General features: G+C 41.9%; 1 long non-coding RNA gene across 1 annotated transcript; it reads right to left on the reverse strand.

Moving 5' to 3' along the window:
• Positions 1-2,426: 2,426 nt before the first annotated feature.
• LOC310916934 lies at positions 2,427-10,874 on the reverse strand. Its single transcript, XR_014591368.1, has 3 exons — positions 10,739-10,874; positions 4,916-5,023; positions 2,427-3,470 (listed from the first exon to the last, which is right to left on the reverse strand). It is a non-coding gene; the product is annotated as an uncharacterized lncRNA (long non-coding RNA).
• Between the last annotated feature and the right edge of the window lie 2,077 nt (positions 10,875-12,951).

The following is a 12,951-nucleotide window of genomic DNA, read 5'->3' on the forward strand; positions in this document are numbered from 1 at the left end:
TTGGATAATCAACTGGAGGCAATCCATTTCTGCAAGACCTCAATATCCTCATGTGAGTACAGAAGAAAAATAAATGCTCAACAACTCCATCCATCAGGGCAAAATATTTAGAATGGACACTTAGAGAAGCAAGATGTGCCTGAAAGTAGAATCTCCATCCCACAACAAGGACTGATGGCTCTGGTTTCTGATCCAGCCCTGAGCCCAGCCCCACATCTCCATTCTGCTCCCCAGGCCTTGTCCTCCATGAAAACTGAGGGTCTGGGGCACAGGGTGACCCAGGCTGGAGGAGGAAGACCCAAGTAATTTAGTGACTAATTTACTTTCTGCTCAGCTGTCTGTGAATTAACCCTTCCTCTGAGCCATGCTGATAACTCTGCACAGGTACCACACACTGCCCAGATTAGACATTTTATGCCTCCCTTTCTCCAGGAGATGCTGTTCTCTTTCCTGTCTCCTGGTAAAGCAGCAGAAAGGTTCTGATTACACCAATGTTTTGATACCAGGGCTGGAAACCTGAGCAGGTTCCACAAAAAACACCCAAGGTCAGTTGCTGGCAATGAACCTCTGTTGGCTCCAGTACATTTTAAAACACTTTGAAGGCTCCTGATGCCAACGTGGGGCTGAGCATGGAGCTAATTTTGGAGGTATTTTGGGCTGAGAGGGGCCCTGACAAAGTGGCCACTTAAAAAGCACAGACTCCTCCACCTCCATTAAACCTCATCTCTTGCAGACATCCTTCCTGCCCTAACCTCCTCAAAATTCAAGCAGAGGAGTGCACACAAAATTCACCCTGTTTTTTCAACTTGAGATAGAAAGGGAAGAACTCTGCCTTAAATCTGCCTCAGCCATTAAGAAAAATGTTCTTTATGTCTCTATTAATTTCCTCCTCAGCCACAAAGCTGATTTTCCAACAGGACGTTGCATGGGGTGACATAAAAATAAACTGGTTTATAAAAAGCACAGATGAAACATTACCTGGACAGAGGAAATCACTCCTCCAGGAAGATCAAACCCCAAATGCTGCTGAAAACAAAATGGGTTTTAATGAATGGCAGACCTTAGGTCAGCAATAGACAGAGAGATTAGTGGAAACCTGATGACATCAAAGTCTCTGAACATGGCTCAGAGACCACCACACCTGGACATGGTCACTGAAACCTGAAGGCTGAATTCTGTGTCGAGAGGAATCTTTCTTGTGTGTGCCTTTAATCAGAGGAAGAAGAAAAGCTGTTTGAAGAGTGCTTTGACAGGTGTGAGGAAGATAAGCTGGAAGCAGATCAGAAAGACAACAATGTTTGATAAAGAGAAGACAGGGGATTATCACCACAAATATGCATAAGCTCCATTCTGTATAGTCAAGCATGTCATTATTAATAATACTACTTATCCCTTTTAATGCACTTTACGCTTTCAAGTGCTACACAAATACTAATCACTAAGCAAAGGTGCCAAAGAGTCCTTCCCATATCCTGCTGATTGCACAGACTGAAAGCACAATAAGTACAAGGAGTACAATGGCAAACACAGGCCAGAACAATCACTGTAGTTCATAATATTACAGAAGAGGTGGTGCTCCAAAAGGGAAAGATATTACTGTGCATCCATTAGGAAACTGCCCCTACCTGCTGCTGAGCCTTGGGAACAGCAGACTTGCTGCTGGGAGGGAGCTGGAGCACAGAGGGGGAATGGAAACCTTCCATCCACATCAGCATCATCTAACAAAAAACCTCCTCAGAGGAGGAAACCTGGGGGAACATTGCAGCTGTACTGGGCAGCAAAAGGTAAAGCTGAGACAGAGATTCCAAAGTAAAGTAATTAAATCAGCCCAGAAGGAAGGTGCTGGATCTTGGCAGTTTTACTTGATCAGAAAGTGGTGGGGAGAAATCAAATAAGCAACTGGCAATGGAGAGGGATGATCAGTTCATTCCCTGGCAATGGGAATGAGGAACAAATTATATTAATTGTAGGTAATGATGGGAAACTGTTGCAAGTTTTGGTGGATACTGGTTAGAAAGCTCACATGAATGAATCTTTTCTAGTCCTCGAGTCCTCAGGCTGCCTGTTCTGCAGGAGAGCTCAAACAGAATGCACAAAAAGCCAGTCTGTCATCACAGTCATCCTTCTCACTGCAACACTGAGAACAACCAGAATTCCCTCTGCTCAAATGTTAATCACTGCAGGTGCTGACCCTCCCAGGGAGGGCTGCAGGATCCCACCAGCCTGTTCAGGGGCACAATGTGGTTTTTGGTATGAGTGCTCTGCACCCAGGTGGGCTCCGTCCTAAGCACCCATCTGCAACCAGTGTTGGTAAAAAAGGCTTTTTCAGCTTAAACCATCTCTCCTACTAAGTGGGTACCATAAACCTGAGCTTTTTGACCTCAGCTTTTAGTCAAATATGAACAGAAAACTCAGTTATTGGCAAACATGTCCATATTTATGATGTGGGAAGAACAGAGAAAGCCCCTGCTCTGATCCTAAACCAGAAGCTGCACGAGCTGCTGGAAAGGTGCAGAACAAACTCAAGTGCACTTTTCAGGCAGATCTCATTCACATCCCTCCACAAAAGGGCTGTCTTGTCTCCAAGGCAACAGGGAGGCAGACCTCGGGCCTGGATTAAATGAAATTATCTCATTAACATCTGTTCCCTTATCTTGTGTTTCATCAGTTAATACAGAAGATGCTACAGGTGCCACAACAAGACTCTTCCATCCAGGATAAGGAAACAAAACAAGCAGTGCAGACATCCCAACCTTTTTTCCCCTGGAGCTCTGGCAAAGCATCTTGGCCTTCAGGGAGGAAAGATTGATGCTTTCTGCATTAAAAATGATAAGGCATAATTCATGATAAGGCATACAGGTTTTTAATACCTGTTTAGTGATTCCCAATGCTTTTTACTTGTAAATACTCACATGGTTGATTTAATAAGTTTGACTTGTAAAATCATCCTGAGGTTAAGGGTCTTCATTGTTTCCCATCTCAGGGACACCCAAATGAGTAAAGCATAATGACATTCGTATCTAAGGCTCCTTCTGAAAGTTTTGACCCTTTTCCCCCCATTTTGCTGAACAAACTAAGGGTTTTAGCAAGAGGGAGAAGAAAAGAATGTGGTGGATGACAGAGAAACAGCTCTTTGGAGATACTGAAGTCTCACCCCTTGTTTTCTGGCTGCCATTAGGGATTCAGCCCCATCCCATGAATGCACACAGTTAGAACACCAATATCTCCAAAATACCACATTTGAGTTTGGGTCATCAAAAAAATCAGGTTTCATTTACTGAATCTCCAACTGACAAGTTCCTCATTCATGTTGCTGGTTTGATGTCAAAGATTTGTAATGGAGTCCAAGTCCAATGGGCATCAATGTCACTGGGAACAGCTGTGTGATCACCCACGGGGGCTGGTTGTAGTCCAGCTCCTTTTCCCACGCCACACTGGAAATGGCCACTGCATGGCAGGACCAGCTCCTCCTGTGAAGGAAAGTCAAAGAAAAGCATTCCTTATTTTTCTGTTCGATCTCCTTTGCTCCTAGTTGCTCTTTCGGGTGATTTGCTGCTTGTAGTTTTCATTCTTAAATCTGATTTCTCAAATCTCTTCTCACCAGAGAGCTGCCATCTACATCCCCTGGAATGTCTTCCCTTGGACTGCAGAAATCCTTTTCCCTTCCAAAAAAGCTTAGCAACAGACAGCAGTACCACTGAATTCCTCCAGTGCCCTTGGATGTGTTTTGGATGTTTAAAATTCAAGGGAACAGCTGTCAAGTGAGATGATAATTGTGCTGTCAGCATAGCAAAGGAGAATTAGTGAAATTACCCTCCAAAGAATGTAGGCTACATAATCTTGTAAGCAAAAGGAAAAAAAAAAAGAAAGAAATAGGTTTCCTTATCACATAGAAAAGGAGAGGTCTGAAATAAGAAACAGTCCTCTGAAATCAATGCTATCTGAAAGATGAAGTGAAGCACAAGCATTGCTGGAAGCTGTGATAAAAGAGACACAGGAGAGGCCAGCTGAGGCCACCAGGCACCATGGCAGCACAGGAGCTTCACTGCCAGACTCCAGAGCATTTGAGGAAGACTCCAGGCAGCAACTATTGTGCCCCTCTGAAGATCTTGTGGCACTGAAAATCCCTTCCTGTGACATTAATGCCCCTTACACCAGTATGACACTGCACAGACACCTAAAGAACCTCCACATCTGCTAAACTGAGGACTGGGTGCTGTTGGGCTCTCATTCCCTTCTCTTCTGATCCAAGTGACTTGGTACAAAGTGTTCCTGGCCCCCGAGACGTGATGCCAAGCTCAGGTGAGACCACAGCACAAAAGGAATTCAGACCCCTCTGTTGCCATTGAAAGTTCCAGGACTGATCTCTCCAGCAAAATTTCAAAGGAGGCTTCCACTTCTCAGAAAATCCCAAAGAGCTGTAGCAGACACAGGCAGGGAATTCCTCAATTCCCACAAGGTGGACGTGGCACTGAGCCAGGGTGGTTGAAATAAGATAAAGATCACAGCAACTCATTAGAAGACAAACTGCTCAAATAGGCAAACAGGACAGTCCAGCTTCAAAGAAGTGATTTACCATCTCCAGCTGGAAAAAACCAACAGCAATTTCCACCTTTTGGAGAAAATCTTAATTGGGCAGAAATGATAAAAACATGAAGATTTGGAAATTATTTGCGAAATAGCTGCATTTTTGCTGTGGATTTTCCAACAGCATTTGTAAGGAGAGGAATGTTCCTATTGTCCCCCTAGGAGCAAAGACTCCCACACTCCAAAGCAGTTTTCACACTGAAATATTCCTCATTATTTCTCATAATGCAGAGGCAGAAATCAAGCCCTCCCCTTCAGTTATTAAAGAATCATTCATTGTGATTTCTGCTGCATTTGTGTTGCTCCCACTCCCATTGAAACCACTGACCTGAAGAGAGGTTTTGTGTCTGCACCACATCTCTGTATTGGGACAAGATCCAACTAGAGGCTCCACATGCTCAAAGGTTTCCACAGTTTCCCAAGATTCACAAGGACTCTGGAATGAACATAAAAAGGTCTCATGCATGCTAGACATAAGGACTTGAAAGTGGAAAGAAACATAATTTTCCATGGATCAGCACAGACTGGCCTTTGGGACAAGGGCACACGCTGAAAATTGGAAACCAGAGCCAGGATGAGAAGCAGCAGAACTAGACAGAATTGTTCATTCTGGTTACAGCCAACTGTGAACAAAACACACCTAAATTAGTGCTAATGTGAGAGGCAGCAGCTGTCTTCATTTTAGGGGGAAAAAAGGGAATTCTTCATGTGAAAGAGTTTGGCAGGTGACAGCCAAAGTCAGAGCACACTTTGAAAAGCAGAGTGAGAACAAGGAGCCTTACAGAGTCCACATGTCATTGTCCCTTGCTTAGTCTAAATTTCCCTCACATTCAGAGATTTTTGTCCAGAATGAGCTACCAGGCTTTAGCTCACTATAAGAGCCTTCATTTTTTACTATGAATATAAAGTCACCCCCATTTTTTTAGCAAAATCTTCTGTGAGGAAGCTGCACTTGAATCTGCTCCATTTTTCTCTCCCCACAAAAATGCTGCACTTGGTTGAAAAAAACCTGTGGTTTCTCTTTGTGTTTATTTGGAAGAAGTCAATGCTTTCTGCTGGAAAAAAAGGGTGAGGAGGGAGAAAAAGATGAAAGAAACGATCACTTTCCAACCAGCAGTTCCTGGTTAGGTCAGAGGCTGCATTCATGGAAAAAAGGAGGCAGACACCAAAGAATCATCCCCAAAGGCAGTTCTACCAAAAACTTCTCCTGCTGTTTCTCTGCTTCATTCTCCAGCTCCCCATTGGAGAGGGAACTTGCTTCACCTCACCTCCTGCACACAGCTTTGTTTCACCATGAATAACTGAGTTCTATCAGCTCACTCATCTGTTGCCAGTATCTTCTGCTGCCTTATGATTTTTTTTTCCCCAACAGGGCTTTTCATTCAGTAGAAATCTATTTGAAAGGGTTTCACAGCAATACTTTGCGCTTTCAGATTTTGAAGAATGGAAATTACTTCACCTTTGCAAGACTGATCTCTTACCAAAAAGCAGCTGGCAGATAAAAGACAGAAAACAGACAGACAGATGAATAAAATACAAAGGACAAGGAAAATGTGCCTGCTGGTGTACCCTATCCTGGAGTAAAAAATCCCTTTAGAACTCAGCCAGGTTAATTATCCACCAATGTCTTTCCATTGATTTTTACAGGCTTCCTGGAGAAGACAGCTTTTATAAAAACATGTGGAGAAAATAATTTAAAAAAAAAAAAAAATTATCCTCCCCTTTCATTGCCATTTCCATGGAAGAAGAGAAAGGAGAAAACAGAGGTCAGGCACAGACCACAGGAATGCTGCGGTGAAGCAGCCCCTGAAAGCCCTTCCAGGAAGCCAAAAAACCAAATGAACTGACACAGGCAAATGGGAGCCCAGAAGATTTGCTGAGACACCTGCACACATTGAACACTCCTAAACCCCAAAAATCTTTGTCCACCTTTGGGGGTGCTCACATCCCCCCTCTCCATCAGACCCAGGTGATGCTGCAGCATGGGGCATCATCCAGATCCTCAGCAGGGTAATAATAATAGAAATTATTATTAAATAATAATTTATATTATTATTAATTATATAAATAATATAGTATAAATATAGCAACAATATTAATAATAAATATATTCATTTTGAATACCAAATATAATATTATTTATATTTGTATAATTATTTGTATAATTATTTATATTAAATTATATTTAATAATATACTGCATAATATAAATATATTTAATAAATATATTTCTTTAAAATATTTAATAAATATATTCTTTTACAAATATATTTAAAAATATAATTTTAAATATTCTATATAATATTAATTAATATAATTGGGGTTTATATTATTTATTTATTATCTTTATGGTATTTTATTATTCCCATATTATAATTGATAAATTTATCGATAATAATAAATATATTACTTTTGAATATGAAATATAATATTAATTTTAAAATATTGTATATAATATTAATTAATAAATATTGCTGTGTTTACATTATTTACATATTATTTACATATTATTATTTATAAATATATCAATAATAAAATATATTCTTTTGATATTTAATTTAATAAATATTATTACTTAAATATCATATATTGATTAATAAATCTATAAATATGAATATTGATAGTATAAATATGGATAAATATATTAATTATATAAAATATATTAATGGCAATAATAAAACCAAATCAGTTCCCAAATGTGTTTGGAGCAGCAGGTGCTGATGGTCCCAAACCAGTCTCTGGGTCTGGATTCTTTCTCAGCCAGAGTTCTGCAGCTTGTGAGACTTGTACTACTGAAAGGAACATGTTGCTCTAATTTAGCTCTTTCTGCAGGAAAGCCAGACTCTTCTTGGGTTTTCTTAAAATCATCACTCCAATTTTCCTCTTCCTTATTGAATCTCACTATTCCCAGCAAGTGGCATTACAGATTGATTTTCCCTAGCCAGGAAGTGGTGCAGGTGAGAAGCTCAATCTTAGAGGGATTTATTACTCCTGTCCCTTATCAGTGGAAAGCAGGTCCAAGGGAAGCATCCATAAATCCCAGAGGGATCCTCCACTTGGCAAACTTGCCCTCCTCTCTCAGCATGATTGACAACCCTTTTGTCTTAGATTTGGTTACTGAAACTACCCTAAACTACATTAAATACATTTAGGGTGGATCAGCCACACAAAAGCAGAAAATGTATGTGTGTGTCTACATATACATCTGTGGGTGGTCATATATATATCATATATATTTATGATATATACATTTCCTCCGGAAATTTCTAGGTTGAGCATTAAGTCCATACATATAACAGAGATTTTCATCTGTTGTAACCAGTCCATAATGTCAAGAAATGTATTTATGACTCTCTGAAATACATGTGGAAGATGAACAGTCCTGCAAGAGTTATTGGAGTTGTTCCTTTTACCAAGAAAAGCCCCCCTCAAAGCCATCAGAAACTTGCTGAGAACAGGCAGGATGAAATATCAGAGGGAGATAAGAGAACTGGCTCTCACAGAAACCTTTTCCCAGTGCCTGAGGAGATCCAGGAACACCTCAGGCAGCCCTGTACTTTTAACAGGATCCTGCCAGAGGGCTCTTCCCAACCTCAAAGCCACACACATTTTCTTCCCAACATCTTTTTTAAATGATCACCATTTGTAATATTTCTTTGCCATCTCATCCAGCAGGAGATACTGACAGCAAAAAGTTCCCTATTATGCAAGAGAAGCTGATGATGCTAAAAACTACATGGCACAGTCTTAAACCTGCATGAGTCCTCACTGTCAGATGGATCTTGGTTTCCTATCGATAAATGCAAAGCAGTGCCTTGTCAAATCCATCTTTTTCCTCACTTTCTCTCCTCCCCAATGCAAATTTGGAGAGGAAACCACAGGCTGCAGCTGGCACCAGTCCTCGGCAAGGAAAAGAGGTACTTATATAAAGTAAACAAATCACTATCAACATCTTTCTCAATATGTCCTGAGGGTCTTTGCTGTCAGACATCCTCAAAAACACAGCCAGTGCTCTTCCACAGGAGCTGGAGTCCCAATTTAACTGAACACAGCCCAAAAATGAGAATAATCTTTCACCATCCTCTCATGCACAATTCCTTTTCCGTATTATTTGCATTTCCTGTGTTTTGCCCCATTAACATTTTATCAGGGAGCACAGAGAGCTGTGTTTGAGCAGCCAAAGCCAGACCAAAAAAACGAAACCCCTTGTGCATTCCAACCAGAGGAGATGGATCCCACTGCAGCACAAGGAACTGCATAACCACGGTATGACTACATTCAAATACCCATCATTTTATTTGAAATGGACTTTGATTGGCCAACAGAGGTTCTCCAGCTCTGGCTGGGAGCACAGAGAGCTGCTCATCACAGGCAGGAACCACCTGGTACCTGAAGCAGCTGCTCTTGTAGAACAAAGGGGGGAAGAAACACCCACCCCCTTCATTGTTATTCCCTGGTAGCCAATTCTGTTCTCTAATGAGCAGAAAGTTCAACCTCAGTAAAGCACAACCTAATGTTTCAAATCGCTGCTCCTTTTTCTCCCAGCAGGGAGCCTCCAGGGACTGTGCATTAAAGTCATAGCTGAAAATAAAGGGAGCAAAATTTGCAGGAAATACAGAAAATTGAAGCAAGAGAGACTAAAGATCTAACATGACAGAAAAAAAAATATGGCAGAGAAAAGGAAGAGGTTTGAAAAGCAAAGTGAAGCATTTAGACGGCAGAGGAGCTTAAGAAAATAGATATTCCTTTTGGGAACATGAGGCTTGATAGATAACACACTTTACCCACACCTTACCCACAGCTCCATTAAAACCAGCACTGAGCTCTAGAGGAATAAAGGAAATCAAAGTATTTGACAGGAAACCAACAAAGCAACAAACTACAAGAAAACCTTATTTGTTTTTCAGTCCCTGCTGGGTTTCTTTCCAGAGCATCTCCAGAGGAAACTCCTCAGCCCATTTGAGTCAAGGTGTATTTTAATTCACATCACAAGGCCCTCTGGGCACCCAGTTTGGGGCACCCAGGTAATCTCCAAGATAAAGGCCACAGCCACTTGATAAAGCTGTTAATTGCTGTCATCAGGGAAATAAGGACAGTTGGTTCTGGGAGTGAACAGGATCAATTTTGCAGTGGTGAACCCCAGCTGGAAGAAAGTGGTAAAATGTTGCCTTTTCTAATGAAATCTGCAGGAGAGAGTCATTTCTACAGAACATTACCACAGGAATGGAAAGTGAAAACAAAAAGTGTCCTCCACACCCTAGTGTTAATTTAATGGTGAAAGGTTTGGGAAAATATTACAATATATATGGAAAAAAAAAAGGACTCTGAAAAAAAAAAAAAAAAACCTCCACTGCAGATTGAGCTCCAATGCCCAAGAAGAAATACACTGACAATGCCAGAAACCCCAATATGAACCAGCACTGGAAAAGTTCTGCCAGGATTAATGAGCTATTCCATTCTTGGAAGACCCCAAATTCAGAGGCAGTTTGCAGACCATATGAAATCCAGCCAACACAACAGCAGCGTGAAGTCACCCCCAGAGCTCTTTTCCAGCATGTTCAGATGGCTCCCATCCCATTCCAACATCTGGTGGCACAAGATTATTTCTATGCCACCAGAAATACATATATATACAAATATATTTATTAAAGAAATTTACAACAGACTCAGTGACTTAATCAACATCATATCATAAACCTCATAGGAAATATCACCCAAATTCCACAGATTTACCATTCTCCCTAGAGAACATGGAGAAAATAAGAGCCTCAAATCATATCTGGAATACTAACACATTTGAGCTGTTATGGACCACAGGCAAAGACCCAATTTACACCCCCTATTCTCACCGTGCCCTTCACAGCACATTTTGTTGCCCAAGGAGTGAAACCACAGCCTCAGGAAGAGCAACAGTGCCTGGGAGAAGCTTCCAGAGGACTGGGAGAGGCTTCCAAAGGACCTGAAGAGCCAGTGAAGGGAGGAGCAGAGCCCCGGAATAAATTACAGCTGCATCAATTGAGCTGAGCTTCCCTTCTTCATCCTTAAAACCAGTCAGGTGAAGGATTCAGACCCAGCTCATCTGTGGGGCACAGGGAGGTGCTGGTGCTTGCTGACAAAAGTAACAACTCTATTTTTATCCCAGATCCTCTTACCAATGTGTGCCCATCCTGGTGGTCTCAACACCGTGCTGTTCAGGTGATTTCCTGCACAAAGCTGTTCCTGAGATTTGAGCTTCATTTCCCTGTTCATCACTGCTGGGCTCCCCAGGAACATCAGGCTGCTGGCAGGACTCTGTTTTGTTGTTTAGAGAAAGAACCACATCATTTATTTTGGAAGAACAAAGCACTGTCACATAGACTTTTAGTTGGGTTTTTCGAGCCACAGTAGCTGCCCAGAAAGCTGCCAGAAGGAACCTTTTGTCCCCTACTTAATCTGCACCAGGAAATGATGAAGTGATGAACTTGCTGCTAATAAATAGATAAGCATCTGCCTCTCTGCAGCTGAGAAACCCTTCCCACCACCATGTGCAGCCCAGGGCAGCGTGCTGGGCCTGATTAACACCATTCCAGTGCTGCAGGTGCCTCACACTGGGATTAATCAGGAACACACAGGTTGAACTCCTGGTGTACACTGGAGAGGGCATTAGCTGACATCAGCTGGGATGTTCTCTGTTGGGTCCCTGCCTCCTAATAGAACTTCTTCCCTTCTTAGCAGCCCAGCTATTAGCAATCAGAAGATGCAGTAATTGTTTAGGGTCCAATCAGCAGGAAATTTCATTAGCTGCATAGATGCAGCCTGTGCTTTTTGCAGAGGCCAGGACGGAAAAAGGAAAAAAAAAAAAGCCCCAGGTTTATTTAAGGAGTATCTAAATGTTCCTCAGACACCTCTCTGAGTGGCCTTTCTAACCATGGCCTGTGATTCACAGACATTAAGATCATTAATTCCTTTCCAGAAAGGCTTCCCATAAATAGATTAATAGATAAATAGCCACAGGAGCTTTGTGTCATTAATTAAAGTTTTTTTCTTTTTCCCTGAGAAGCTGCAAGAGGAGCCTTTGGGCTTCTGCACAGGAGAAGGGGGAAAGGAAAAGAAGGGGTTTAGGTGATGAATGCCTCCCCAGGGACATGGCCAGTGGGTAAAGGCACAAGCTGTTTGGATATGAGCAGACACACAGCCACAAGAGCTCGTGTCCTGCAGCTCCCAGGACCTTGGGTGCAGAGCCTGCAGCTGAGGGGCTCCGTGCCTCAGTTTCCTTCATTTTTAACACAGAACTGAATGTGGTTTCCTGTATTCAGAAATTTTGCTGATACCCATAAGAGAAGGTGTCTGAAACTCAAGGGGATATACCAATACTGAGGGGTTTGTCTCATATTTTTTATAGAGTATTTGGAAGCATTTCCATCTCCTACAAAAACTGGCTCTCTATGACTGGGTAAGACACCCTCTAACAAGTCAGACTCTTCTGCTCTGCCACATCTTTTTCTATGCCTTAAAATAAGATTTTCTGCTTTTCATCTGTCTATTCCTGTTCCCTGAGCAAGCAACAGGACTCCAGCAATCCTTTGGAATTTATCAGTTTTATTGAACTGTCCTACTCTGCTTAAGGGCTGGTGGGGTCACTTGGAGATTTTAATCTGCCCTTCCTTGTTCCAGCCTGGCACTGACAGCTGCCATCCCCAAACTTGCCTTTTCTCCTTCTCAGACTCACCCAGCAGCTCCATTAACCTGCAGTTATAAGTGAGAGGTCCACAATTTTATTTTCTCTGTGCCCAGAAGCTGCAGCTGGATCCATTTTCCACATGCAGATGCTCGGTGTGGTGTCAGACCCCTCATGGGAGCTCCAGCTCCTTCAAAGGTGCACAGCAGAACACTGCTGGGCAGGGAGCAGCCCAGATTTGGAAAATTTCTTGCCCTTTACCATTCTGACTGCTTGTCACTGGTGGGCTCATTAGTAGAGTTTTGCTAAGTGTTTTAAAAGTACATCAGGGCACTTTCTGAGGAGATGTGTCATTTTGGACTCCTGAGCTTTTTATTACCTATAAGCTGCTGAAGTAATGAAGTCACACCAGTACCTTAAAGGAGTTTAAATCATGAAAATTTAACAAGAGAAGAAAGCAAGCCAATTTGAATTATTAGAATTGCCTTTTCCTGTTGGTTTTGCTATTCACAGAGCAGTTGGAGGCCCCAGCAGGTGAAGTCATGCTCATACTGATTTCAGGCTTGGAATTCAGTACAATTGACCAACCAGACTGTCTAGAGGCATCCAGACCTTGGGAGTGGACTGTATTTCCAAAAAAAAAATTTAAACAGTAACAAATTAAGTATAGCAAGGCAGATTCTCTGTGCAGAACAGCTCATTTGAAGG

Source organism: Zosterops lateralis, assembly GCF_965231275.1.
Source record: "Zosterops lateralis genome assembly, chromosome: 18".
In the NCBI taxonomy this organism is placed as follows: domain Eukaryota; kingdom Metazoa; phylum Chordata; class Aves; order Passeriformes; family Zosteropidae; genus Zosterops; species Zosterops lateralis.